General features: G+C 43.5%; 1 protein-coding gene across 3 annotated transcripts in view; it reads left to right on the top strand.

Annotated features, from left to right (window-relative positions):
• Nucleotides 1-25267, top strand: part of STON1 (stonin 1) — a 121353-nt gene that overhangs the window by 9366 nt on the left and 86720 nt on the right. Inside the window, exon 1 of one of the 3 annotated variants that reach the window (XM_061155453.1) lies at nucleotides 5798-5883. The exons of the other annotated variants lie outside the window; for them this stretch is intronic. The gene's annotated coding sequence lies outside the window, so the exon portion shown is untranslated. Of the gene's footprint in view, nucleotides 1-5797; nucleotides 5884-25267 lie in introns of those variants that run through there. 3 annotated transcript variants of the gene reach the window in all.

Below are 25267 nucleotides of genomic sequence, written 5' to 3'. Positions count from 1 at the left end.
TTTCCCATTGCCAAATTTACCTTTTTGTTAATGTCTTGGCATATAGGCCCTGTACAGCCTGAAAGTATGCATTTAAACTTGTCCCTGCATGGTGGTGCAAGCCTGGATTTCAGATTTTTTTAAGGTCACTCATTTTCTACTCTTTACTCAAGCACATGACAAGCTTTCTTGTGGTTTCCTCAAGTTGGCAAGTAATGTTCTTCTAGAACTGTTTCACTTATGAAGCAGGCGTTTTTGACCTTCAGCTTTATGTAAGTGCATCAGCGACAGCTCCTCGCATCAGGTGGCTATTACAAGACTCGCCTCACTGCATGCATGTCATTAAAGTCTCAGCCCCTAGCCATTCAGGCTTCGGACTGGTCTGGATTGTTCCATAAGCCCCTGGGCTTCAACTCCTACTATTTGATCCACTTTGACGTCCCTCTTTATTTCTGTTATCTGGAGATGTCTGTTTTATCTCTTTTTTTAAACTTTTTATTTTATATCGGAGTGTAGCAAATTAACAGTGTTGTCATAGTTTCAGGTGCATAGCAGAGCTACTCATCCATACGTATACATTTTCCCCCACCTCCCCTGCCATCCAGGCTGCCCCGTAACATTGAGCAGAATTCCCTGAATTACCCCTTCCAATCCAAACACTTCAAAACGCTGAACAAAACTATAAGAACAAATATTACTACATTAAAAAAAATAAATTAAATACTGCTATATTTAAAATGGATAACCAACAAGGATGGGAGGGGAAGTGGGGGAAAATGGATAGATATGTATGTATGGCTGAGTAGCTCTGCTATGCACCTGAAACTCACAATATTGTTAATGTGCAGACAGCCAACCTCTGTCTGTGTGATCACATGGTAGAAAGGGTGAGCTTGCTCTCTAGGACTACTTTCATAAGAATCCTCATCATGAGGAATCCACTTTGGTGACCTAAACACCTCGCAAAGGCCCCACCTCCTAATACCATCATCTTGGAGGTTAGGGTTTTGACATGAACCCTAATGAGAGACCCAAACATTCAGACCATAGATGTTAAGTAACTTATCTAAGGTAATTTGCTTTGGGCAAGTACTTAACTTCTCTGAGGCTAAGTTTCCTTTTCCATAAAACCCTACCTCAGAAGGTTGTTTTGAAGATTAAGTGAGGTAAACAAGAAATAATATGGGCCATGTGCTTGGGCTATGTTAATGCTCACACATGTTAGTCTCCTCCCATCATCTCCCTTCTAACTGGATTGTGCTTCAGTAGTTCTGATCAGAGAGACCTCTGGGGAGAGGCCATGGGTACATCTCTTAATATACTGTGTTTTCTTGGTAATCCGTTTAGATTTCTCTTGGATGAATTTCCACCGTTTTTATTCTGCATCTGCACCACCTCTTAATAGCCCAACCTATAGACCAACTTAAAAAAACATATATACATTTATGTAGTAGGGTAGCAGGGAATGGGGTTGGGTTTTTTAAAAAATTATTTGTATTTATTCATTCATTTGCTTGCACTGGGTCTTAGTTGCGGCATGTAGGATCTTCCATCTTCATTGTGGCTTGCAGGATCTTTAGTTGTGCTGCACGTGGGATCTAGTTCCCTAACCAGGCATCAAACCCTGCCTTGAGAACATAGAGTCTAAGCCGCTGGACCACCAGGGAAGTCCTAGATCAGCCTTTTTGTAGAATAACTGTTACTACTTAAGACCTATGCCCCTCTTAACCAGAAATATCTCTTTCCTTTACGTGTTGGTGTTCCTGTTCTTTAACGAGATAAAAACCTTTCATTTCGTTTTTGAATATAACATTTTAAATGCAAAGACTTCAGAGAGCATACACAAGGAATAAATATCAGAACTACTTCTGGGACTAGGTTTTCCCAAGAGAGATCATGAAGGCCCTGAGTGATTGAGGAGTAAGTCAGCATAGAGAACTGACAAAGAAGAAGGCCATCATAGTGTATAGACAAACCGAAATTATTTCTTAAGGATTTCATAAGATATAAAATCTGCCTGTTTGCAACAATCATTTATCTGGGTGCTATGGAATCTGTACTTGGCCCAGAGCTTTTTTATGTGTCTTCTCAGAAGTAATAATCATGATAGCTATGATTGTTTTTAAATAGAAGAAAAGAGCACCATGAAAACAACATAATTGGAATTATGAATATGCTTCCATATAAATATCTGTGGCTCAGAGCACGAAAATAACTTTTCCATTGCAGAGCTAAGCCAAGAGTCTGGTGAAAGCGGCACTGAGAATCTAATTTAAAACAGCCGTGGCCCAGAAATTCCGAGTTGGGGCTGACATATGGCCTCTGTTCATCCCTCTGAAGGCTTTTTCCCACTAGCTCATGGTAACTCATATTCAGGGCCAACTTGGAGGCTGTGGAAGATGGTAATTGATGCGACAAACCTTGTTTTTCTTGGCCTCAGTTTAGCATTAATGCAAACATAGAGAGATGTTTTAATCTCAAGTCTTCACAACTGAGAACCCTTCCTAGTGCAGCTCCAGGCCTGTTGCTAGCCTGTGGCTTAAAGCAGAAACGTCAATTTTGTGAAAATCCCTGGTGCTGCTGCTCGTCGTGGCTTCACTGGAAGGTGACTAGTTGGGGTCTTTCTAAGTAGCACAGGATCAGTCCAGTGGTCTGATTTTCAGAAAAATTTTACGGGGGCACGGGGAATAGCAATTGGAGTTTCCTAGGAACAGGTTCCTAGGACTTCCCAGGTAGTACTAGTGGTAAAGAGCCCTCCTGCCAATGCAGGAGATATAAGAGACACAAGTTCTATCCCAAGGTTGGGAAGATCCTCTGGAGAAGGAAATGGCAAACCTCTCCAGTATTCTTGCCTGGAGAATTCCATGGACAGAGGAGCCTAGTAGGCTACGTGTAGTCCATGGGGTTGCACAAAGTCGGACACAGCTGAAGTGACTTAGCACAGGAACTTGGTGATATCTCAGAATCTCCCAACTCCAAGAAGGCTCAGACTTGCCTAGATAAGCATTCTTTTCCCTCATAAGGAAGGAAATTATTTAGGTTTTTCACCTTCGTCTTCTCGTTCATCTTTGACTCTAAATTCCCAGTGAGAATGGCTCTATGCTGCACCTGATGGGGTTTAGCTACTCAAACAGTTCCCGCTTGTTGAGATCTGCCTCATCCCCACACGATCCCTTCTCCACCCAGATGTTCCTCCTTATCCGTTCAGCATGCCCATCTGTGCGCATGCAGGCTCTCACCAGCTGAGGGTGGGAACGGCACTGCCGGCACCGCTGCTTGTGGCCTTCTTGTTGGCCTAAAAAGAGGGGACACCTTTCCCAGATTCCCACAAGGGTGGTGAGTGGGCTTCCCGAACTGTATTCTGCCTGCAGAGACCGGATGAGACAGGTGCTGGCTCTTGTGTTGATTTCCTCCTCTGTTTTCATTCCCTGTTCCCATGGAGAACTGGTTCCTCTAACCCCTTCCCTCTTGGAACTTTTGTCTTGTTTCCGATTTGTTGCATTCCTCTAACCTGACTTACTCCTCCTTCTAGGACCCTGCCTTTGCTTTGTTTAGGGCTGGTGCATCCCCACCCGCTTTTGGTAGATGTGGCTCATGCATGCAGCCATAACTTACTTCTCTTGGAAGCTCCTACACACCAGGATTGGTGGTGATGCTGTGGCCGACATCACTCTTCTGGGGCCACCGCGTCACTGTGGAGAATGATGAAGGTGCTGTGGTTCTGCAAAGTTTTGGTGGCCAGGAGAGATGTACATGAAAACAGTCTCTTCTCTCTTCTAATGTTTCAGCCTTTAGAATTATGTGTGTGTAGGCAGGAACCCTCAGGTTCAACCTGGATTCCTGACAATAGCTTCCTGTCTGGTTTCCCTGTCTCTGGCCCCACCACCTTCCAGTCCATCCTCCACTGTCAGAACTTTCTTTCTAAAATTCTTACCTGATCCTGTTTATTCTCTCTCTAAATTCTTTCACTGAATCCTGTTGCTTTTAGGATAGAATCAAGCTCCTTAGTATGATACAGTGGGGCTTTTGTACCTTACTCACCTATCTGCCTGTTTTGTGCTATCACCCACATTAACTCCTGACCCCAGCCGTGCCCACCTACCTATGGGATCAGGTTCTCTCCTGTCTCTCCATCTTTGCACACACCCTCACATCTCTCTGTTCTGTTCTGCCCGATCAATTCATAGCCTCCTTCAAGACCCAGTTCAGAAGTCCCACTCTTTTAAGGCCTTTTCAGATTATGAGACTGACGTGCTGCCTACTGCACTAAGAGGGCAGATTAAGGCCTTTTCAAACCACCAATACCAGCAGCTTTATTCCTCCAACCACAGTTATGGACACTGCCACCATCTCTGGCACCAATCTTAATGAAGCACCTGGCTTAATTAAATACTGCAACAGCCTGTACTGGGCTTTATCACATTGACATGACATTTGAGAATTGTCCCTGCGGGACACAGACTGCCCTGGGGTAATGTACTGTGACTGTTTCACTTGCATCAGCGCGCAGTGCAGTGTTAAGGGTGCTTAGTTATCGTATTGTTGAGTGAAAATGTGCATGCATGAAAGAATTAACTCATTCACATACACACATCGTGTGTACACACACACACACCGAGATGAAAATCCCTATGGAAGCTTACTTCAAATCTTACTGGGATATTTACAGAGCACATCCTAGGTGCTCAGTACATGTCTGTTGAATCAAAGAAAGAATGAATGCAGATACATATTATGGAAAATTTGCTCTAAAACGTATTCTGAGCTGCATTGTGGCCTCACTTCCTCTCAGTGGCAGTAGAAAGAACGTCAGCCTAGGAAACCAAAGGTTAGAGTTCATGTTCACCTTTTTGACTATGAGCGCATCACTTTGCCTGGTTGGGCCTCTGTTTTCTCATCTGTCAAATGAGTTGTTAGAAAAGATACTTAATGCTGATTGAACATTCTGGATTCAGTCTTTATCAGAAGGCCTAAAATCAAATGACCAGTTGCTTCCCATTAAGTGGCATGAGTTTGAGACTCACAATTTTTGGCCTTATCATGGAACATATCCATGACAAGCCCTGGGCACTGGGTAGGGAGCTGAGACCACGAGGTGGCCCAGTGTCTGCCCCAACAATGGCAGAAGGAAAAGACCTAGTTGTAAAGCCAACACAGAGCTCGCGTTCCTGGCTGGGATGAGATGCCCTAAGCAAAGCAGGGGCAGCCGTCAGTGTCCGATGGCAGTCTGAGATCACAGCTGGCTGGAGATAACCAGGAAAGAAGTACTGACAGGAGCTGAACGACATGCTTTCAGGGATGTGCTAAAAATGTGCCCCTGGCTGGAGAGGCTATGGGACGACCTAGTACAGGTCATCAAGACCAGCTGTCTTCAGTTGTTTGAAGAACAAATAGGTGAAGAAGTATTTAGACTTAGTCTGTGTCCCTCTCAGAGCATCAGTGGAAGCCAGGAGGAAGTTAATTTAGAGTTAATAGGAGAGAGAAGAGTTTGATTCTGTCCAAATGATAATGTGATGAACTCACTTACAAAGTAATAAGGTCTCCATTACTGCAAGTTTCCACAACAGCTGCATAATTCCTCAGCAGAGATGTGGTACTAGAGATTTCTCTTTTTTGAAGATTGGACTGGAAGATGTTTAAAGTTTTTTTTTTTTTTTCCTTTTCTGATTCTAAGAGACTCTGTTTTTTGTGTCTTCCCCAGGTCTTATTTATGGAAACACTTTCAGATGTTGTAGCCCTTTTTGTGATCTGATCTCAGCACACCCTATCACTATTAGTTGGTGACCAGCCTTTGGGCTGATCGTTTTTGAATGTCTTCCTTAAAATGAGCACCCTGGATGGGACTTCTGTGCCGGGATGTGGCCTGGCCAGGACCTCTCTGTTGACATTCCACAATTATAAAAGGTAGGAGGCCTCTTACCTCATCTACCTTTTAGCTCTGTGTGGAGCTGTAAGAGTGAGCAGCAGTGAGCCTCGGCTTCTAGTGTTCCCTGTGCCACCTCAGATGATGCACAGACTTCACTTCCTTCCACCCAGACGGTGCAGTTCAGATGTCTCTGTGGTTAACCTTCTCATCCCAGGCTTGGGGGGAACTTTCTTCACTGGGCTCTTCCTTGCCATCTCAGGAGCCTCGCGTTTCACCCTAGATGATTTCTCTTTCTGGTATTTCTTTTCCTCTTTCTTTTTTCTTTTTCATCTCTTCTTTCTCAGCGCTCTGTGCCTGCTGTATACTATGGCATTTCTATTTGTGCAGTGTTTTTCTTTTCAGATTCTTTGGCCTCCTGGTATACTGGTGAATAGGAATGTGGGTGGCTTGTCAGCTCCATTGTGCATATGAGGAAAAATGCCCAGAGAGGTTAAGTGATGTGTTTAATTTACTGGAACTGGGCTTCCTGACTTCTGTCCCAGCCCCAGCCGCTGTCCAGAGATCACACTGCATTTGCTAATAGCACTGGAGTCACAAAGAGCTTCAGATTTTTCTCTCTGTGTGGTCACTGTACCAAAAGAAATTTACCCTGGGACTAATCTCAGGCCTTTAGAGACTCATGGTCTGCAAACACACTGAAATAAACTAACGAGCATGACCAGAGCCAAAGAACTTGTGGAGTGCTTCATATTTTTTTCAAAGAAACTTTCGAGTATGTGATGCTTCTCAAAGTCCCTTGAGGTGGGAGACCACCTGTGAGCCTTACTTTGCAGGTAAAGGTCACAGGTGGAGTCCAGGCCTGAGATGTGGGGAGGAGGCCCTGAGCAGACACCCTTGTTCCTGGTCCACAAATTTGCCTCGTGTTTATGCTTCTAGAAAATCAGGGAAAGGGTGTGATTTGTTTCTGTCTGGTACCAAAGGCAGTAGAGACCATAGTGGCAACCTAGGGATCTGGGTTTTTCAATTGGCTTAAGAAATAGACAAATGCTATGTTTGGAGGTGAGATCTGGGCCCAGGGGCCTGAGGAAGGGGCTAGGGACAGGCTCTGGCCGTGGAGACCAGGCCACATCCATCCAAGTGGATTGGGAGAATATAAGGCCTGCTGGGAGGAAGCATGCAGGCTAGGGTGTCAGTTGTTGAGACATAGGGAAAGAGGTGGCTTTCTAGGATCTGGTCAATGCGCTGACTGACAATTCCAAAGTGTGAAGGACAATCTGCTTACACCATATGTGAGTCTTGTTGCAGCCTTGCTTTATTCTGCCATTTATTCAGCAGGTGTCAGCAAGCACCTACTAAACATAAGTAAATCTCTTACATAGTTACGGTTTTTCTTATGAAGACCCCATATATGTGTGTGTTTGTGTCTATATCTTTCTGTATATCTCACATATGTTTATTCTTATTAATGCACATAAACAAACTATGGGGATACGTAGTCTTTTCCTCTGTTCATGAATTAGGAAACTGAGGTCCAAAGAGGGTCATTGGTTTGCTCAAATTCCGACAGTGACTTGGGGCTCCCCAGGTGGTGCTCGTGGTAAAGAACCCACCTGCCAATGCAAGAGACGTGGGTTTGATCCCTGGGTTGGGGAGATCCCCTGGAGGGGGACAGGGCAACTTACTTCAGTATTCTTGCCTGGAGAATCCCCATGGACAGAGGAGCCTGGCGGGCAATAGCCCATAGGGTTGTACAGAGTTGGACAGGACTGAAGTGACTTAGCACTACAGTTACTTAGAAACTGAGCCAAGTCCCAAATCCATGTTTTCTGAGTTCTGTTCCTGGTACAGCACGTATAACTGCTTTGCACATGGTAAGCAGTTCCTAACCTTCAAAGTTATAGTATGCTTTGAAGAGAAATAGAGAAAAATACCTTTGTGGTTATTAACCAAGGTTTCATTTTATCTTGAGAGGCTAGAGAACCTAAATGCAAAGTTGAAATGCAATTTGAGCCCTTTTCATTAAACTCTTTATGTGGGCATTTATAGGGATGGCACTCCCTGTTTAAGTCAGGTACAAGTCATCGTTTTAGATTTGGAATTAGCTTTCATGTTCTGGTTCATCCTGACCTAGTGTCAGGCACCCTAGTTGAGTGGCCAAATGGAACAGTGCTACAGGAAGAATAGGCTGCTTTCCTTGGTAAAGTGGTTGTGGGTGAGAGGGCTGGGGCACTGTGCCACCAATCTGGGTCCTCCTACAGTAAAGGAAGGCCCCTACTCCCAAGCTCCCAGGGCCAGAATATGTAACTCAGCTCACAGCTCACGTCCCCTTCCCTACCCCCATGGCCTATACTGTGACCATGAGCTGAGCTTCTCTAAGTCCTGTGCCTGCCCCTGTAAAGGACATATCAGCTTCTACTGCCTTGAGCCCTGGGAATTGAGCACAACAAACTGACCAAGGCTGATTCCAAATGGTGAAGCTCCTGCTAAGGCTACCTAAATCAGGGTGGATGCTTCGATGGAGACTCAGCTTCCTGGGAAGCCTGGGGCCTGGCTGTGAATTTTCCCCCTGTCAGAAGGTCCTTCTGTCCTATCTTCCCACCTGCCCATCTCCTCACCCTCTTTCCTTTCCACCTAGAAGGAGCTGTTCTGTGCTTTCCTTGGCGCAGTTCTTGCCCTACAGGAACCTATAAGAATCTTTGGGATGAGTCAGAACCTGGCTTCAGCATCAGGTACATTCTTCACTCAGACACCAAACACTTATTTGGCCTGTCAGCCTGTGTCAGGGCAAGGAACCCAGCCCCAGATAAGATCCTGCCAAGTCCCTACCCTGTGATTGCTCCCACCTAAAATCGAGACCCATGAGATGCCCAGCCCGCTGTGACAAGTGCTATTGGAAATGCCAGTCTGGATTCCTGGCCGATCACCTACTCTAGGGGGTTAGTGTCCTGGTGCTCTGTGTTTCTGCCACATTCTTCAGGCCTCAGCATCTTCCTTGGGAGCCTTGCTCTGCTGTCCTAGGGTTGCAGTGTCCTTGCTCCCATTATCTGTAGTTGCAGAAAACCACTCTAAAGCCTAGAGGTTTTCATCGATGTATGAATGAATAAACAGAAGGCAGTATACATATACAATGGAATGTTTTTTAGCCTTTGAAAGGAATTTCTGGCACATGCTTCAACATAAGTTAACCTTAAGGCTAAGTGAAATAAACCTTTCTTGACACAAGGACAAATATTGTATGATTCCACTATATGAGGCACATTGAGTTATCAGAATCATAGAAGCAGAAAGTAGAATGGTGGTTGCCAGGGGCTGGGGTCGGGGGATGGGAAGTTAGTGTTTAATGGGTACAGAGTTTCAGTTTGCGGAGATGAAAACATTCTGTAGATGGATGGTGGTTGCACAGCAATGTGGATATAGTTAATGCCATAGAACTGTATGCTTAAAGATGGTAAAAAGGGCTAATTTTATGTCTATATGTATCTTACCACATAAAGTAAAAGCTTAAAACCACAATTGAGTGTTCTCTCTTCTGGTTTGTGGGTTGACTGGGCTCAGCTGGATGGTTTTTGGTTAGGGTCTGTCATATTGTGGCCAGATGGTGACTGGGACTAGAATCACTGGAAACTCAAGTGGCTGGCGTCTGAGATGGTGTCTCAGTGTGGCCCCTCCATAGCCTGGGATTCTTATGTGGTGCCTCAGGGCTCCAGCAAGCAGGAAAGGGCAGCCTCTGGGTCAGCTCAGGCCCGGAATTGTCACAGTGTCATTCTGTCACGTGGAATTGCTTAGAGGAGTGAAAGGCACACCCAGATTCAGGGAGAGGGGGAGGAACCCTCCTTCCAATGGGGGAGGGACAGAGTGACCTTTCAGGATACTAGATGGGAGACATTGTTGTGGCCATTTTTGGAAAACTTCCAGCCTGAAGTGTGGTTGCAGGAGTCCTAAGACATTTTGGTAGGAAGACACATACTTGGTAGAGAGGCACATACTTCTCTGCAGACCTCTTTTTAGGAGAATTCATCTTCATAGATTGTTAAGAATCTAAAGGGCCCTTGGAAACCACTTGCTAGCAGTGACTGGTTTTAACTTTCAGAGCAGAGAGGAGCAGAGCTTGAACAGAGCCTCTCAAACACTGGTCTCCTGGCTCCCAGCCTGGGCAAGCAGCTGCGGGGACTGTGAGCAGTAGTACAAAGGTCTGGTGGAGAGATGGGTACAGCAGGAGAACAGAGGTGATGTCCTTTGGAGACCCAGCATCGTAGAGGCTGGGAGAGCCCCTTGCTGGCTGGTTCTGACTGGAGCATGTAGACTTCACCGGGCAGGTCTCTGCAGGGACACCCGGGGCACTTTGTGAGGAGGCTGGCAGTTCAGTTCAGTTCAGTTCAGTCGCTTAGTCATGTCCGACTCTTTGCGACCCCATGGACTGCAGCATGCCAGGCCTCCCTGTCCATCACCAACTCCCGAAGTTTATTCAAACTCATGTCCATTGAGTTGGTGATGCCATCCAACCATCTCATCCTCTGTCGTCTCCTTCTCCTCCCACCTTTAATCTTTCCCAGCATCAGGGTCTTTACAAATGAGTCAGTTCTTTGCATCAGATGGCCAAAGTATTGGAGTTTCAGCTTCAGCATCAGTCCTTCCAATGAATATTCAAGACTGATCTCCTTTAGGAGGGACTGGTTGGATCTCCTTGCTGTCCAAGGGACTCTCAAGAGTATTCTTCAACACCACAGTTCAAAAGCATCAATTCTTCAGCGCTCAGCTTTCTTTATAGTCCAACTCTCACATTCATACATGACTACTGGAAAAACTATAGCTTTGACTAGACGGACCTTTGTTGGCAAAGTGATGTCTCTGCTTTCTAATATGCTGTCTAGGTTGATCATAACTTCTCTTCCAAAGAGCAAGAGTCTTAATTTCATGACTGCTGTCACCATCTGCAGTGATTTTGGAGCCCCCCAAAATAAAGTCTGTCACTGTTTTTGTTGTTTTCCCATCTATTTGCCATGAAGTGATGGGACCAGAGGCCATGATCTTAGTTTTCTGAATGTTGAGCTTTAAGCCAACATTTTCACTCTCCTCTTTCACGTTCCTCAAGAGGCTCTTTAGTTCTTCTTCACTTTCTGCCATAAGGGTGGTGTCATCTGTATCTCTGAGGTTATTGATATTTCTCCTGGCAGTCTTGATTCCAGCTTGTGCTTCATCCAGTCCAGCATTTCGCATGATGTACTCTCCATATAAGTTAAATAAGTTACTTATTTAAATGAAGACTCAAAGTCAGGATGAAGGCAATCAGTCTGCTAGAAGCTCAGCTGCCTTAAGGTTATAGATCCTTAAGTTTAAATAAAAGCCAACTCCCATTGCTCAAAGTGTCAGTTGGTAAATCCATTCATTCACAGCCACTTATACATTTCTGATCATACTTCGTGCAAAGTGCAAAATTCTTCCTTAAGCCTTTAATGGCCTTCACAATGTGCTAAGATTCACGGATATTTTGCATGTACTCCCTGTGGACTTAGAGACACAAATACTATTTTTGTGTGTGATACCTGCATTTGAGACTAAGAGCCACGGTAATTGGTGATCTTCTATGCTTGGTTTGTAAACAGGACCTTACTAAATGATTTTTAAAAATTTCCCCCTATTCTTAGAATTGCTTAAGTTTTGTATATTTATACACATGTACATTTAAGGGATTCCCAGTATTCACGAGAGTTGAAGCAAACATTCTTTGCCCTCTGTCAGTCAGTTCTTCCCGCCTCTGTATTCCCACTGATGTGGGCGTTGCCAGGTGAGCTTGGTGGTCAGTAACGGCCTCGGACTAGCCATGGATAAACCCAAATACTTTTGATTTGGAGAACACACACGGCCCTGTTTACCTCTGAGGTCATCTCCATGGCTTGTGGCCCAGTTTGGGTAGCCAGAGAGGAGACCTGCCATAGTGATGATCAGGGTTTTGTGATGTGTTACATAGTGATGTAACTGGGTTTTGTGTCTGCGTAGTGGAGTGAATGCAGTCAGGCGGGAGAAATTCTCTTATGCTGGTGTCAACTGGCAGGGGACCCAAATACACAGACACGTGGGCAGAAAGGTATGATCACTGCTGTCTGATCTGCCACCCCACGTCTCTGCCTAAGCAGATGCCCCCTCTGAGGGAAGCTACTTGCCCCTGACCTAAGACTTTCTTCTCTGAACCTCCTGGTCCACGTTAGTGCAGGAGGATGAACAGATGCTTGCCTGTTACTTTGAAGTGGCTTTCTCTGGTCTTTCCTTCCAGGTTATAAGCACCTTAGTGTTGTTGAACACAAGTTTATGTGCCCAATGCACAGTGAGGCCAAATAAAGTGAAACATTAGCACTTGGAGTGGAGAACGGTTTATTGAAACGAGAACAGGGTGGCTCCTGCTCTGAAGGCCGAACTCCCTGATGGGTTTCAGGGAAGCATTTTTAAATGCAACGTGGGGGAAAGAAGCCATAAGATGTGTGATCAGCTCTTGTACAATTCTCTCTTTGGTGGATGGGGTGATGTATTAGGACAGTTCACAGGGGTTCACATTATCAGTCCTCAGGCTCTAGTAGGGGCTCTCTGGGAACCATGTACTCATGGTCATCAAGTAGTTAACTTCTTCCATTTGGTAGGGGTTTTAGCATCTGTAAAACAAATGTGTATCAGGTACAGTTATCTAGGTACTTGAGGGAGGAACTGGAGATTCTGTGACTGCCATATGACTGATTTATTGTTTAAAATGTTACCAGTTCTCCTGGCCCAACTGCTACATTCATCAGTACATATTCACATTTTCTCAATCATTAATTCTTGAACCAGTCTTTTGTGATTCTGGGGAGGCGTGGGAGAGGATAGCCTTTATACAGATAAGAGACAGAGAACATGGTGGGGTGGTCCCTTGTGAGGAGTCACCATAGGTTACATCAGGAGCAGGAGTCCATAGTAATAACAGCCTCTACTTATGTTTTCCCCCCATGCACCTGCCATTTTAGAGATGTTACTTTATTTAGTATGTGCAAGAACCCTGTCTTAGTTTGTTCCACCTGCTTAACAGAATACTGTACAACCGGGTGGCACCAACAACAGAAAGGTATTTCCCACAGTTCCAGAGGTTGGAAGTCAAAGATCAAGGTGTCTGCAGGCTAGGTTTCATCTGAGGCTTCTCTCCTTGGCTTGTGGATGGTTACTGTCTCTTTGTGTCCTCACATGACTTTTTCTTTGTGTCTTTGAATCTCTGGTGTCATGTATCCTAATTTTTCCTTTAAAAAAATCATTAAAAAATTTTGTTTACTTTTAGCTGTGCTGGATCTTCTTTGCTGTGCATGGGCTTTCTCTAGTTGCAGTGATCAGGGGTTACTCTGCAGTTGTGGTACGTGGGCTTCTTGTTGCAGTGGCTTCTTTCATTTCAGAGCAGGGGCACTAGGTCATGTGGGTGCAGTAGTTGTGGCTCACAGGCTTGATTGCCCCAAGGCATGCGGAATCTTCCTGGACCAGTGATCGAACCATGGCCCCTACATTGCCAGGCAGTTTCCCAGCCATTGGATCACCTGGGTAGTCCAAGTCCTAATCTTTTCTTTAAAGGCCACCATTCAGATTGCCCCAGGGTTTAACCCTAACTTTAACTTAGTCACCTTTGTAAATGCCCTGTCTCCAAATACAGTCACATTTGGAGGTCCTGGGGGTTAGGAATGAATTTGGGGTGGATACAGTTTAGCCCCTAATAAACCCTAAAAGTTAACTGTTGTTATCCCTGTTTTAGACCTAGGGGAGCTGATGATCAATGTCACTGAGACTGGAGGTCACACAGAAGTCAGTGGCAGGACTGGGATTTATAATCTCTCTTAACTACTAAACGCTTCTTTCCCAACCAGATGACCAGGGACCCAGGTCTTAACCTATGGTATGCAGGGTGCTTCTCCCAGGATCCACACTCAGAAGGCCCATTAACCTCTTAGCTGAATGAATGAGCAGGGGTGTGTAGGATGAGAATTTGTACCAGAACATTTGGCAGGTGCTCCCCAAAGCCTATCATCCAAGGATCAAGATCTTGCATCACTTTTGGCAAATGATGGTTCTTCACTTCTTGTAAGGATGATTCCAGTTTGAATGCAGTGAGATGAGTGTGTGGGGAGGAATCACATTTGAAAGCATTAAATAGCCTTTCTGGGCAGTTTAACTCCTGCCTCCTTTCAAAACACTAAAAAAGCAATTACATGGTAATTAAGATAAATTACTTGACCAAGTTTCATAGCAAAGCAGTTGACTTTGGTTTTTCCACCACTAAATACTGAATTCCAGAGAGAGATCCTCTTTGTAGCTCTTTAAACTTCCAGGACTTTCTGCTTATCTTCAGGAGGTCCGCTGAGCCTGCAGGGAAGAGGGGAATGAGGAGATTTGCATGTTTAAGATGTATGATCTGAGCCGGGCCCCCTGCAGCTAACTTTAGCCCACGTCTTTTTCAGAACTCAGAATCCAAACCCAGTAGGGGCCATCTAATAACCATGGGGTCCCACACCCAGCCCTGCCCTGGTGGCCCCTATGAAGATAATACCCTTGCTCATAAGCCTGGCTCTTCCCACTGGGAGACCCACGGCCATATAAATACCAGAAGGCAGCCCTGAAAGCAGGCCTTGTCTGCAGGCCCTCAGAGGCTCGAAGGCTCACTTGTCTGCCGCCTCCCCATGGCCAGGGGTGGGCTGGATTTTTCCAAGAGTGGGAGGCCCTGGGCATTTTTGTGCTCCTGAGCCCAGGAGGTAGGTAGGGTATGAAGAGGCAGGCTGCCAGGAATCGGTCCACCAGGGAAGCAACACAGCCCCAGAGCTGCAGAAACCCAGGAACTGAGATGGGGAAGGTAGTCAGATAGCGCCCAGCCTCTGCCCAGGGGCCCCCGCATTCATGCTTCCGTGGCTTCGGAATTGGCAGCCTGGCCTCAGCCCCACCCCGTCACCCTGATCTAGTCACCAAATGCAGAGATTGTCTGTCTCTATTGTCCTGCCTCCTGCAGCTCTTCAAGGGACCCGTGAGGACACACCTTCTGCCTTTGGGGTCCCTGCACCTCCTGCTTTTTTGCCTTTTGGGTGCATCTTCTTTTTCCTTCTATTTTCTTCTTCCTATAAGGTGACCCAGTCCTCATTCTCGGGCACCCCGTGGCCTCTCCCTTTCTCTGCTGCGTTCAGCTCTCGTCTATCCAAGAAAGACCCCCAGTTCTACATGTCTGGTCCCCTGTTTTCTCTCCAGGTACTGTCTGGGTTTCTAGCTCCTTGCTAGGTGTTTCGTTTTGGATCTGCCTCAGGACTGACCAGTGTGTGCAGCTCGGCTCCCCTTCTGGCCTCTCCTGTGTCTCCACTTCTCGGTGTCAGACTTCCCCGTTCCCCAGTTTTATGGGTCACATTTGGTGTCCAAGTCCTGACTAGTCTTTTAAAATATCCCTTTACCACCCTCTCTCCTATTCTTTTTTTTTTTTTTCTTATTTAGATCTGTATTTACTGAGCTAGAGGAATATCTGTTTTTGTTTTTGTCTTTTTTTTACTGTACTGCACATCTTGTGGGGTCTTGGTTCCCAAACCAGGGATCAAACCTGGGCCTTGGACAGTAAAAGCACAGAGTCCTAACCGACTGCCAGGGAATTTCCCACAATATGCTACTAAGCAGATACTTTAAAAAGCAAGCTTGTATAGTATGGTTTTAAAGCAAAACTTCCATATGTGTGTATATATGTGTGTTTATGTTTGTATGAACATGGAAGCAGTGTGGAAAGATACGTATTGTGCTTTTCACTGAATTGCAATAGTGGAGTGAAAATAAATGGGAAAAGGATTACCTTTTCTTTATGCAGTTTTGTATTTTATTTTTTGAAATGAGTGTATATCACTGTTATTTATTTTTCTTTGCCATTATAGTTTATTAAAAGATATTGAATATAGTTCTCTGTGCTATACAGTAGAACCTTGTTGTTTATTTTATATATTGTAGTTTGTGTCTACTACTCTCAAACTCCTAATTTATCCCTTTGTCCCCCATTCTCCCTTTGATAACTGTAAGTTTGTTTTCTATGTCTGTTTCTGTTTTGTAAATAAATTCATTTGTGTCATTTTTTAGATTATACATGTAAGTGATGTCACGATATTTGTCTTTGTTTGACTTCACTTGGTATGATAGTGTCAAGGTCCAACCATGTTGCTGCGAATGGCATATCATTTCTTTTTGTAGGCTGGGTAGTATTGCATTGTGTGTATGTACCATATCTTTATTTATCTGCCAGTGGATGCTTAGGTTGCTTCAGTGTCTTGGCTGTTGTGAATCCCTCTCCCTTATCCTGATTCCTGCTCTGGTAGACAGTGTGATGTAGCAGAAAGAGCAGGAGATTTAGAGCCCAACACAGGGTTCAGTTCTGACAGCACTGTGTCCTCGTTGTGCCACCTCGGGCAGATCCCCGAACCGAAGCCCCCGATTCACTGTCCCTAAGGTAGACATGTGTGGGAGAGTAGATACCCTGCTCACCACGCTCAGCTCACTGACCTCAGTACAGGGCAGGATTTCTCATCCTTGGTGCTGTTGATGCGTTGGGCTGGATAATTCTTTGCTTTGGGGCTGTCCTGTGCATTGGAGGACCTGTTGAGCAGTGTCTCCTCACTGCGTGACAGCAGCCCCTGCCCATCCCCTCGTTGTAAAGACCAAAGATGTCTTCAGACAATGCCGCACGTGCCTTGGAAAACTGAATCCCTCTGGTTGAGAACCATTTGTACAGAGTGACTGAGTCTTGGGTTGTGGGTCCCAGGTTTTTAGGTTTTAACCTTACAGCCACCATCCACATGTAGAAAGGGAACCAGCATGGATAATATTGAAAGACACAGATACATATTGCTGTGGTTTAATATTTTACAAATGGTATTTCCTGTCACATAGCTGAACTAAATGCCGCATGTGTTTGTGATTAAATATTATGGGCTGCAGAACATACATACTAGTAATATATTCAATACATGCAGTGAACACCTTTCCTGTGACTTAAGCTGATAGTGTAAATACTTTCATAGAAAATTCTTTTAAGAACAGAATTTAATTCTGTTAAATTCTTTCTTAAACACTTTTAAAGAGATTCTTCACAGATGCATTTTGCACCCTGGGCTGTCCCTGATTTTGGCTTTGTTTCTGGGATGTAAATCCCCAGTGCAAAGAGGGTAACTAGATTTCAGACCTCCAGCCACACAAAACAAGAGGGAGACTGTTTTATTTCAAACACAGCTCTAGCCTGGTTCCATTATTGCAGTTGAGGAGTCAGGCGTTGCGGAGAATGGAAGAATTCCTTATTTGGGAGGCAGCCAATGAAACCACACAGAAATTGACATGAAGACATTCTTTCTCTTGATTATGCAGCATTGCTGTAGAGCAAAGACGTCACTGGCATAAAGGACTAGATTCAGTCCCCTGCAGAGGCGAGGGCACTGCTCAGGGCCCTGATGTGTTCGTGGGGCTTGAGTAGGAGTCAGCCGGACAAGGACAGCTTGGGCGGCGCTGAGAGCAGGAGGCTGCTGGTAGGTGCTGGCGTTGCCTCCCTGAACTGTGCTGGATAGATACGTCTTCAGCATCAGTCCTCCCCCAGCACCTGGCAGAGACAGAGAAGCCAGACCCTAGAGGTAGTCCTAGAGGGTGGTGGTCTTCACAGATGACCCACTGACTTGGGGACAGAGGGTTGCATACCCTCTGGATTCAATAACCAAGTGCCCCTAATCTGATTTTGTTTGACCATCTGTGGTGAAAGGTAGAACTTTGTATTTACGCTTGACTTCGATAGTTTCTGAAGAAAAGCAAAGGAAATCAGGCAAGAACAGCAGAAGCAGATCCTTGAGACTGGAGGGGTGGGGCTGGCATGAGAGGAGGGATGAATGCCGGGACTTAGTGTACCAAGATGGTCACCAGAGGAGGGGGTGGACCTCAGTGTATGTGTTGGGCAACAAGTCTGAACAGTTTTCATCACCAAGAGTGGGACGTCCAGTAGAGGCAGTCAAAAAGGGACCGGAAGTAGAGCAGAGTGAGTTGTGAAAGCGCTCTTAGATTTGACCTAAATTGCTCCTCAGCTGTTGTTGTTGAGAACAGCTGTTTCAGAGTTTGTCTTTCCCACAGCCTGATGTCCCGGGGCAGTCACTTGGGACTTTGTGGAGAAATAGGCTCTTCTCAGGTGAGAACAGCATCCTTCAGGTCAGAGAGTTCCAGGCTCCAGGAAGTGGTGGCTTCTGATCTGGAACTTTCTCCTTAGTGACTTGGTGACACTGGCAAGTCCTTGGATCTCTGGGCTGGTGGATGCCATCAAGTGTGGACTTTGGAATCAGACAGCCCCCGTCACAGTTCAGGTCTGCCTCTTCCTGGCTGGGTGACTTTAGGCAAGTAGCTTAACCTCTCTGAGCCTTATTTTCCTTTTCTAAAAAAATGATAATATATATATATATACACACACACACACACATATGTAATTTTGTGGTGGTTTAGTTGCTAAGTCATGTGTGACTCTTTGTGACCCCTTGGACTCTAGCCCGCCAGGCTCCTCTGTCCATGGAATTCTCCAGGCAAGAATACTGGAGTGGATTGCCATTTTCTTCTCCAGGGGATCTTCCTGACTCAGGGATTGAACCTGTGTCTCCTGCATCACAAGCAGATTCTTCACTGCTGAGCCACCAGGGAAGTCCATATACATTTGTATTATATTATTATATCAACCCCTCATGGTGTTGCAAGAATTAAATGAGATTATTTACATACAGTCCTTAGGAGACCGTTAGCACCTAGTAAGTACTTGATAAGTGTTTTTGGTGCCATTAATTAAACAGAATACCTCCCATTTCTGCCTAACTCTAAATTCAGTGTTTCTTTGAACTGGGGAGGGCAGTGTAGAGATTTACTTTGTGGAAAACTGAGAAGACCATTTAAAATTATTCAATCAAAATTTTACTGAGCTACATATTTATGTCAGACATTTTCAGGCAATGTGGAAAATGCTCTAATGAATGAGATACAACTCCTCCTTCTAACTTTTTGACTTTTTCCAACAATAACTTGAAAATTTGTATCCCTAAATTCTTTTTGGTGAGACTGTTTTTCCACACCAGTGCTTCCTATTCATAAGGCTTATTGTAAATCATGTTCATTATTATCATTACTATTTAAGGTGTTTCTATTGGGGAAAGATTTACTTTTTAAAATAATTTAGAATTCATTTATTATAATCTCCATAATACTTTTATAAGAATTCCAGTATGATTTCTTTATTTTTATATTTTAAATTAAAGTATTGTTGATTTACAATATTGTGTTAGCTTCAGGAATATAGCACAGCAATGCAGTTACACATATATATGTATATAGCTCTCTATATTTTTGATTCTTTTCTATTATAGTTTTTTACAAGATACTGAATATGGTTCCCTGTGCTATATAGTAAATTCTTACTGTTTATCTATTTTAATATGTTGGTGTGCGTCTGTTAATCCCATACTCCCAGTTTATCCCTCCCTCACCCTTTCCTAACTCTGAGTTTGTTTTCTGTGTCTGTGAGTCTCTTTCTGTTTTGTAAACAAGCTCATTTGTGTTGCTTTTTAAGATACGATAGCATCTAACACTTACCTTTCTCCCAGTCTGATTTCCTCAGTGGGAGAAGGGGGTTGGGTACAAGATTGTGTGCGAATACAGCCTTTTTCATGTTTGTTGGGACCTGAGGCCCTGCTTTGCTGACCTCACACTTAGAATGGTGCTGATAGTTAATAATTTTAGGGCTTCCCTAGACATTTTGAGAGGTTGTTAAATGCTTGGTACAGCCAAGGGAATGTGCTAGGTTTCTGAATGCCAGCTGTCCCATGTGTTGAGGTGAGAGGTTGAAAACCACTGTCCTATCTACAACCTTGTTGTTCCCAGTGTGAGTAAGCTTGTGCATTGGCTTTTAATTTGTTCTTAAGTTCACTGGACTCTCATGCTGCTTTGAAAATAAGCAGCTGAAAAGAATAGTCTTAATAGTTTCCTGATAGTCTTCAGAGGAAGCAAACATGCTTCCCTGGAAACCTTTAAACCTCAGAGACTGAGTTCTAGAAGTTTTCACCACGATACATTTTCCTTTTCTATCTGTGCGTCGTTTGGAGTCTTGGTGTCTTACCCTGTTTGCTGAAGTTTGGTTGGACTGTCTTCTAGGAGTTTCAGGATAATCCAGATTGACTGAAAAACAGATCTCTGAAAGGATTAGGGCATGTAGGGTGGGATGGAATTGAAGCTGAGGAGAAAGCCACGGAGTCAAACCAGGGGAATCTTTGCTTCAGAGGAAGGCAGCTGGGACTTGGGGCACAGAGTCCTGGGTTCCCAGCTCTCCATACCCAGATCTTGACTTTGGAGAAGGCTGTTCAATGCTTTGGTTATCTTGGGATTGTTGTAAAGTTTAAATGAGATGGTGTACCATTTTTCTACTAGAAGGACAGGAATAGAGACTCAGTAGATAGGCGGACATGGTGGGGAGGGGAGAGTGAGATGAATTGGGAGAATACGACTGACATATATACATTACCATGTGTAAAACAGACAGCTAACGGGAAGCCCAGGGAGCTCAGCTGGGTGCTCCGTGGTGACCTAGGGCAGAGGGCGGGATAGGGCTGGACAGGAGGGAGACTCAGGAGGGAGGGGGTAGATGTATAGCTGATCCAGTATTCAGCTTTGTTGTGCAGCAGAACTAACACAACTTTGTAAAACAATTACTTTTTGTTGTTCAGTTGCTCAGTCATGTCCGACTCTTTGTGACCCCATGGACTGCAGCGTACCAGGCTTCCCTCTCCTTCACTGAGATGCTGAGATGTTGCCCGTAAAAGTGCTCTGGAGTGGTAGAACTTGGACCCTCTGGGAGGCATAGATTTAGATCCTGTTCCATTTGCAAGACAGGAAAAAAAATACTGAGGTTAAATAGGTGTTATTGCTTGAATACTTTTGGATTCCAATGCCTTGAAGTAGATGGGCAGAAGTTGCAGATGATTAAAAGGAGATACATTCTAGATCTCTCGACTCTGAGCTGTCTCATCCCTCCCTGGGCCCTGGACAGCGCTGTGGACAAGATGTGGCCCCCTTTCCCTCCTGGGAGTGGGGATGGGTCAGGAGAGAAGGTAAGTGCTGGATGGAATTCAGTCTAGTTGTTGACTTTAGGAAAACTGCCTGGGGTGGAGAACTAGAACTTTGAGACTAAAATAGAAAGATGAGGTCATACAGAGAGGAAAGGGGCAAAAGCAGGTAGGAAGGACTGATAAGGAAGGGTGTGGAGGGATACAGGAGAAAGAGGAGCAGCTGGGAAGCAAACCTGACCTGGACCACAGGGAGCCAGAGTCTTACCTCAGAGCGCATCTGAGTGCTGTGTTTTCAACAGGGACGAAAGCTTGGGTTCCTGTTGGGCACAGTTCTGTTTGGTTGAATTAAACTTATATTATATTTGCTGTGTTCCTTCTTGTGGAAGAGTCCTACATAGGGCAGAGAACACTTTCTGTAGATTTTGCCTTCAAGGTAGATTTTTTTTCAAGGTGTGCTTTTAAGAAGTTCAAGGGTCACTTAAAAAGTAATGAGACTGATTTCTTTATTTAGCTTATGGAAGTCACTCCCCCCTCACCCCCCCCCCCCCCCATAATAAGCAAAAACTCTGATGAAACCAGTATCACTTTCAATTTGTGAAGCTCCCAATGGAAAATGGATGAAGTGAAATGTTTGGTGTAGGTTAGAAATAGGATTCAGTCTGAAGCTGAGCTATTTTTTCTCTTGGTGTTAGCTTTTTATTTATTTCTAATAAACCCAACTAAAGCAAATATTGACCCAATCTCTCACCCTATACGAAGAATTATTTTGGCTGGATTTCTTCGAAAGAACATGGGATGGGATGGATCAAGAAATATTGTTGCCGATTTCCCTGGTCTGAGCCTCCTGGTTGCATCCCATGGAAACACTGCTGTGCTTTGGAGGGAAACTTTAGCCCAAGGCCAGTGACAGTGAAATGCTCTCCAGAGAGAGCCAACTGGCCTGGGCCGCTGCTCCCCTGGGTGTTTCTGTGTCCTCAAGAATGTGTAGATTTAGCGAATGACAGCACTGAGGGGGCCTGTCCCCAGTGGAGCCCCAGGCCCTTCCTCTCTTTGTGTTGGCTCTTTTCCAGGCTTGAATGATTGCATTGGTTGAGCCTTCGTTATCCACAAGGAGAGATGAGGAAGCAGACTGGAAGGAGAAAAATGTGCCTTTCTCATGGGCTTTATTCCAGCAGATTTTGAATTTTCATATCAGTCGATCTCGTGGAGTTTTATTTTCTGTCAGTTTGGAGGTTTTGGTCAAAAATCCCAGTGGTAACACAACTTCTGCTTTAAAAAAAATTCAGTTGAATGTCAACCGCCATAGAATTATTGTAGAGTTGGAAATGACCTCATCGATTATTCTTCTCTGATCACTGAATGTCTGGAGTGGCTTAACACACAGTTCATGAGTGGCAGAGCAGTGACCAGCATTTGGGTACCCAGCCCCTAGTTCCATGCTGGGACCTATATGCCTCTCTCCTCTGATACCATTAGAATACTTTCAATAATTTTTGCTGTACTAGATCAGGATGAGGTGACCCGTGTTCAAATTCTGATTCTTTCCAAGTTTAGGTATATACCCTAGAGAAATGATCACACCAAAGCTTCTACACAAATGTTCAGAACAGGATTATTTATAATAGCCAAAAAATAGAAGCAAACCATATGTCCCTCAACCGATATGTGGATAAACATAATGTGGGATATTCTTATGATGAACTCTTACTCAGCTACAAAAGGGAATGAAGTTCTGATACATGCCATAACATGGATGAACTTTGAATGAAAACATTATGCTGAGTGAAAGAAGCCGGACACAAAAGGCCACATGCTGTAGATTCTATTTAGATGAAATGTCCAGACTAGGCAAATTCATAGGAAAAGAAAGTAGATTGCCAGGGCCTGGGGGAGGAGGAGAATGGGGAGTGATTACTAATAGATACAAAATTTATATTTAAATTTATAAGAATGCTCTGGAATTATAGATGGTTGCACAACTCTGGATATCACTAAATGAAACATCAGTGAATCGTCATTTTATGTATGTGAATTATATGTCAATAAGTCTATTATTAAAAAAAAATCTTAGTTCTGTCTCTTACCAGTTGGGTGACTTCAGACAGTGACTCTAAATCCAAGTAATCTCAACTATGAAATGGGAATAATGATATATACCTCCCAAAGTTGTTTTGATAAATGAGACTGTGAATTTGAAAGTGCTATAAACTATAAACCTTTGGAGCTGTCAGTGGGTTATAGTTCATTATAAATTGGGTTTTTATATTCTCCTGTATTTTCTACAGCACTGACAAGGTCTCACTACATAGTAGTCATTCAGATAAAGACTTTTTAAATTCAAAGGTGTTGCAGTTTTTAAAACCATAGTTAAAAACTTAACAAATTAACACTTAAAATCTTTTATCAAAAATCTAAGTGTACAGTACAGTATTGTTAACTATTGCATGTTGTTGTACAACAGGTCTCTAGAACGTGTTCATCTTGAATGACTAAAATTCTGTACCCATTGAGCAGAAACACCCCATTTCCTCTCGCTGGTGCTCCTGGTAACCACCCTTCTCCTTCCTATTACTAACTGAGATACCTCACATAAGTGGAATCATACAATGTTTGTATTTTTGTGATTGGCGTATTTCATTCAACATTATATCCTTAAGGCTCATCCATGTCATAGCATGTGTCTGAATTTCCTTCCTTCTTAAGGCTGAATAATATTCCATTGAAAGTATATACCACGCTTTTAAAACCCATTCATCAGATGATGGACATTTAGGTCGTTTTCACCTCTGTCAGATTTTGGACATTTAGGTCGTTTTCACCTCTATTGTGAATATGCTGTAATGAATGTGGGAGTGCCTATACCTGAGGTCCCATTTTCTGTTTTTTTTTTTTTTCCCGTTTTTCAATTCTTCTGAATAAATACACAGAAGTAAGATTGCTGGATCATATGGTAGTTTTGTTTGTTTGTATTTTTTTTAATTTTGAGAACTTCTGTTTTGCATTTTACAATCCACCAAAAATACACAGGGATTCTAACTTCTCCACATCCTTGTCAACATTTGTTGTTTTTTTTGTGTGTTTTGTGTGTGGGTTTTGTCATCTGTTATTTTTCTTTGTTTTGGTAATAACCATCCTAACAAGTGTAAAGTGATTTTATTGTGGCTTTGATTTCCCTCTCCATGGTTGTTAGTGATGTTGGGTACCTTTTATATACCTCTTGTCCATTTATATATCATGTTTGAAGACGTGTCTACTGAAGTATGTTGCCCCTTTTTAAATTGGAATACTAGTTTGTTTTTTGCTATCAAGTTGGAGGAGTTCCTTATATGTTTTGGATATTAAACTCCTCATCACATGTAAGATTGCAAATATTTTCTCCCATTCCATATATTAACCTTTTCACTGTGTTGATTTTTGTTTTGTTGTACAGAAGCTTCTTAGTTTGATGTGATCTCACTTGTCTGTTTTCACTTTTATTTTCTGTCCTTTTGGTGTCATACTCAAGAAATCATTACTAAGACCAATGTCATGAGGCTTTTTCCCTATATTTTCTCCCAGGAGTTTTATAATTTCAGGGTCTTGTGTTCAGGTCTTTAATTCATTTTTAGTTGATTTCGTATATGGTGTAGGATAAAGGTCCAACAAGGAGCTTTCTTTTTGCTTGGACAAGGATCAATTCCTTTGCTATGGATATACAGTTTTCCCAACACAATTTGTTGAAGAGACAGTTCTTTTCCCATTGTATCATCTTGGCACCCTTAAAGAGGATCATTTGACCATATATGTATCAGTTTACTTGGGGGCTTTATATTCTGTTCTTTTGGTCTGTTGGTTTTTATAACAGTACCATACTGTTTTGATTACCAAAGCTTTGTATATGTTTTGATGTCAGGAGGTATGGAGGCTTCAACTTTGTTTTTCTTTCTCAAGATTGTTTTGGCTATTCAAAGGCCTTTGAGATTCCATACAAACTTTGTGATTGCTTTTTTTTTTTTTTAATTTCTATAAAAATGGTCATTGGGATTTTACATTAAATCTGTAGGTCACTTGGGTGGTATGGACATCTTAACAATATTAAATCTTCCAATCTATGAACATGGGGTGTCTTTCTATTTTATTTGAGTCTTTTTAGTTTCTTTCTGCAATGATGCTTTGTAGATTTCAGTGTACAAGTCTTTTGCCTCTTGAGTTAAGTTTATTCCTAAAGTTTTTTTTTTTTATACTGTTGAAATTATTTTTATCAGTTTTATTTTTGGGTTGTTAATTGTTTGTGTATGGAAATACAGCTGATTATGTATGTTGCTTTTGTATCCTGAAACTTTGCTGAATTCATTTA

The sequence above is a fragment of the Dama dama genome, chromosome 11 (genome assembly GCF_033118175.1).
Source record: "Dama dama isolate Ldn47 chromosome 11, ASM3311817v1, whole genome shotgun sequence".
NCBI lineage: Eukaryota > Metazoa > Chordata > Mammalia > Artiodactyla > Cervidae > Dama > Dama dama.
Note: the sequence above shows the minus strand (reverse complement) of the source record. Positions and strands in the feature narration are given on the sequence as shown.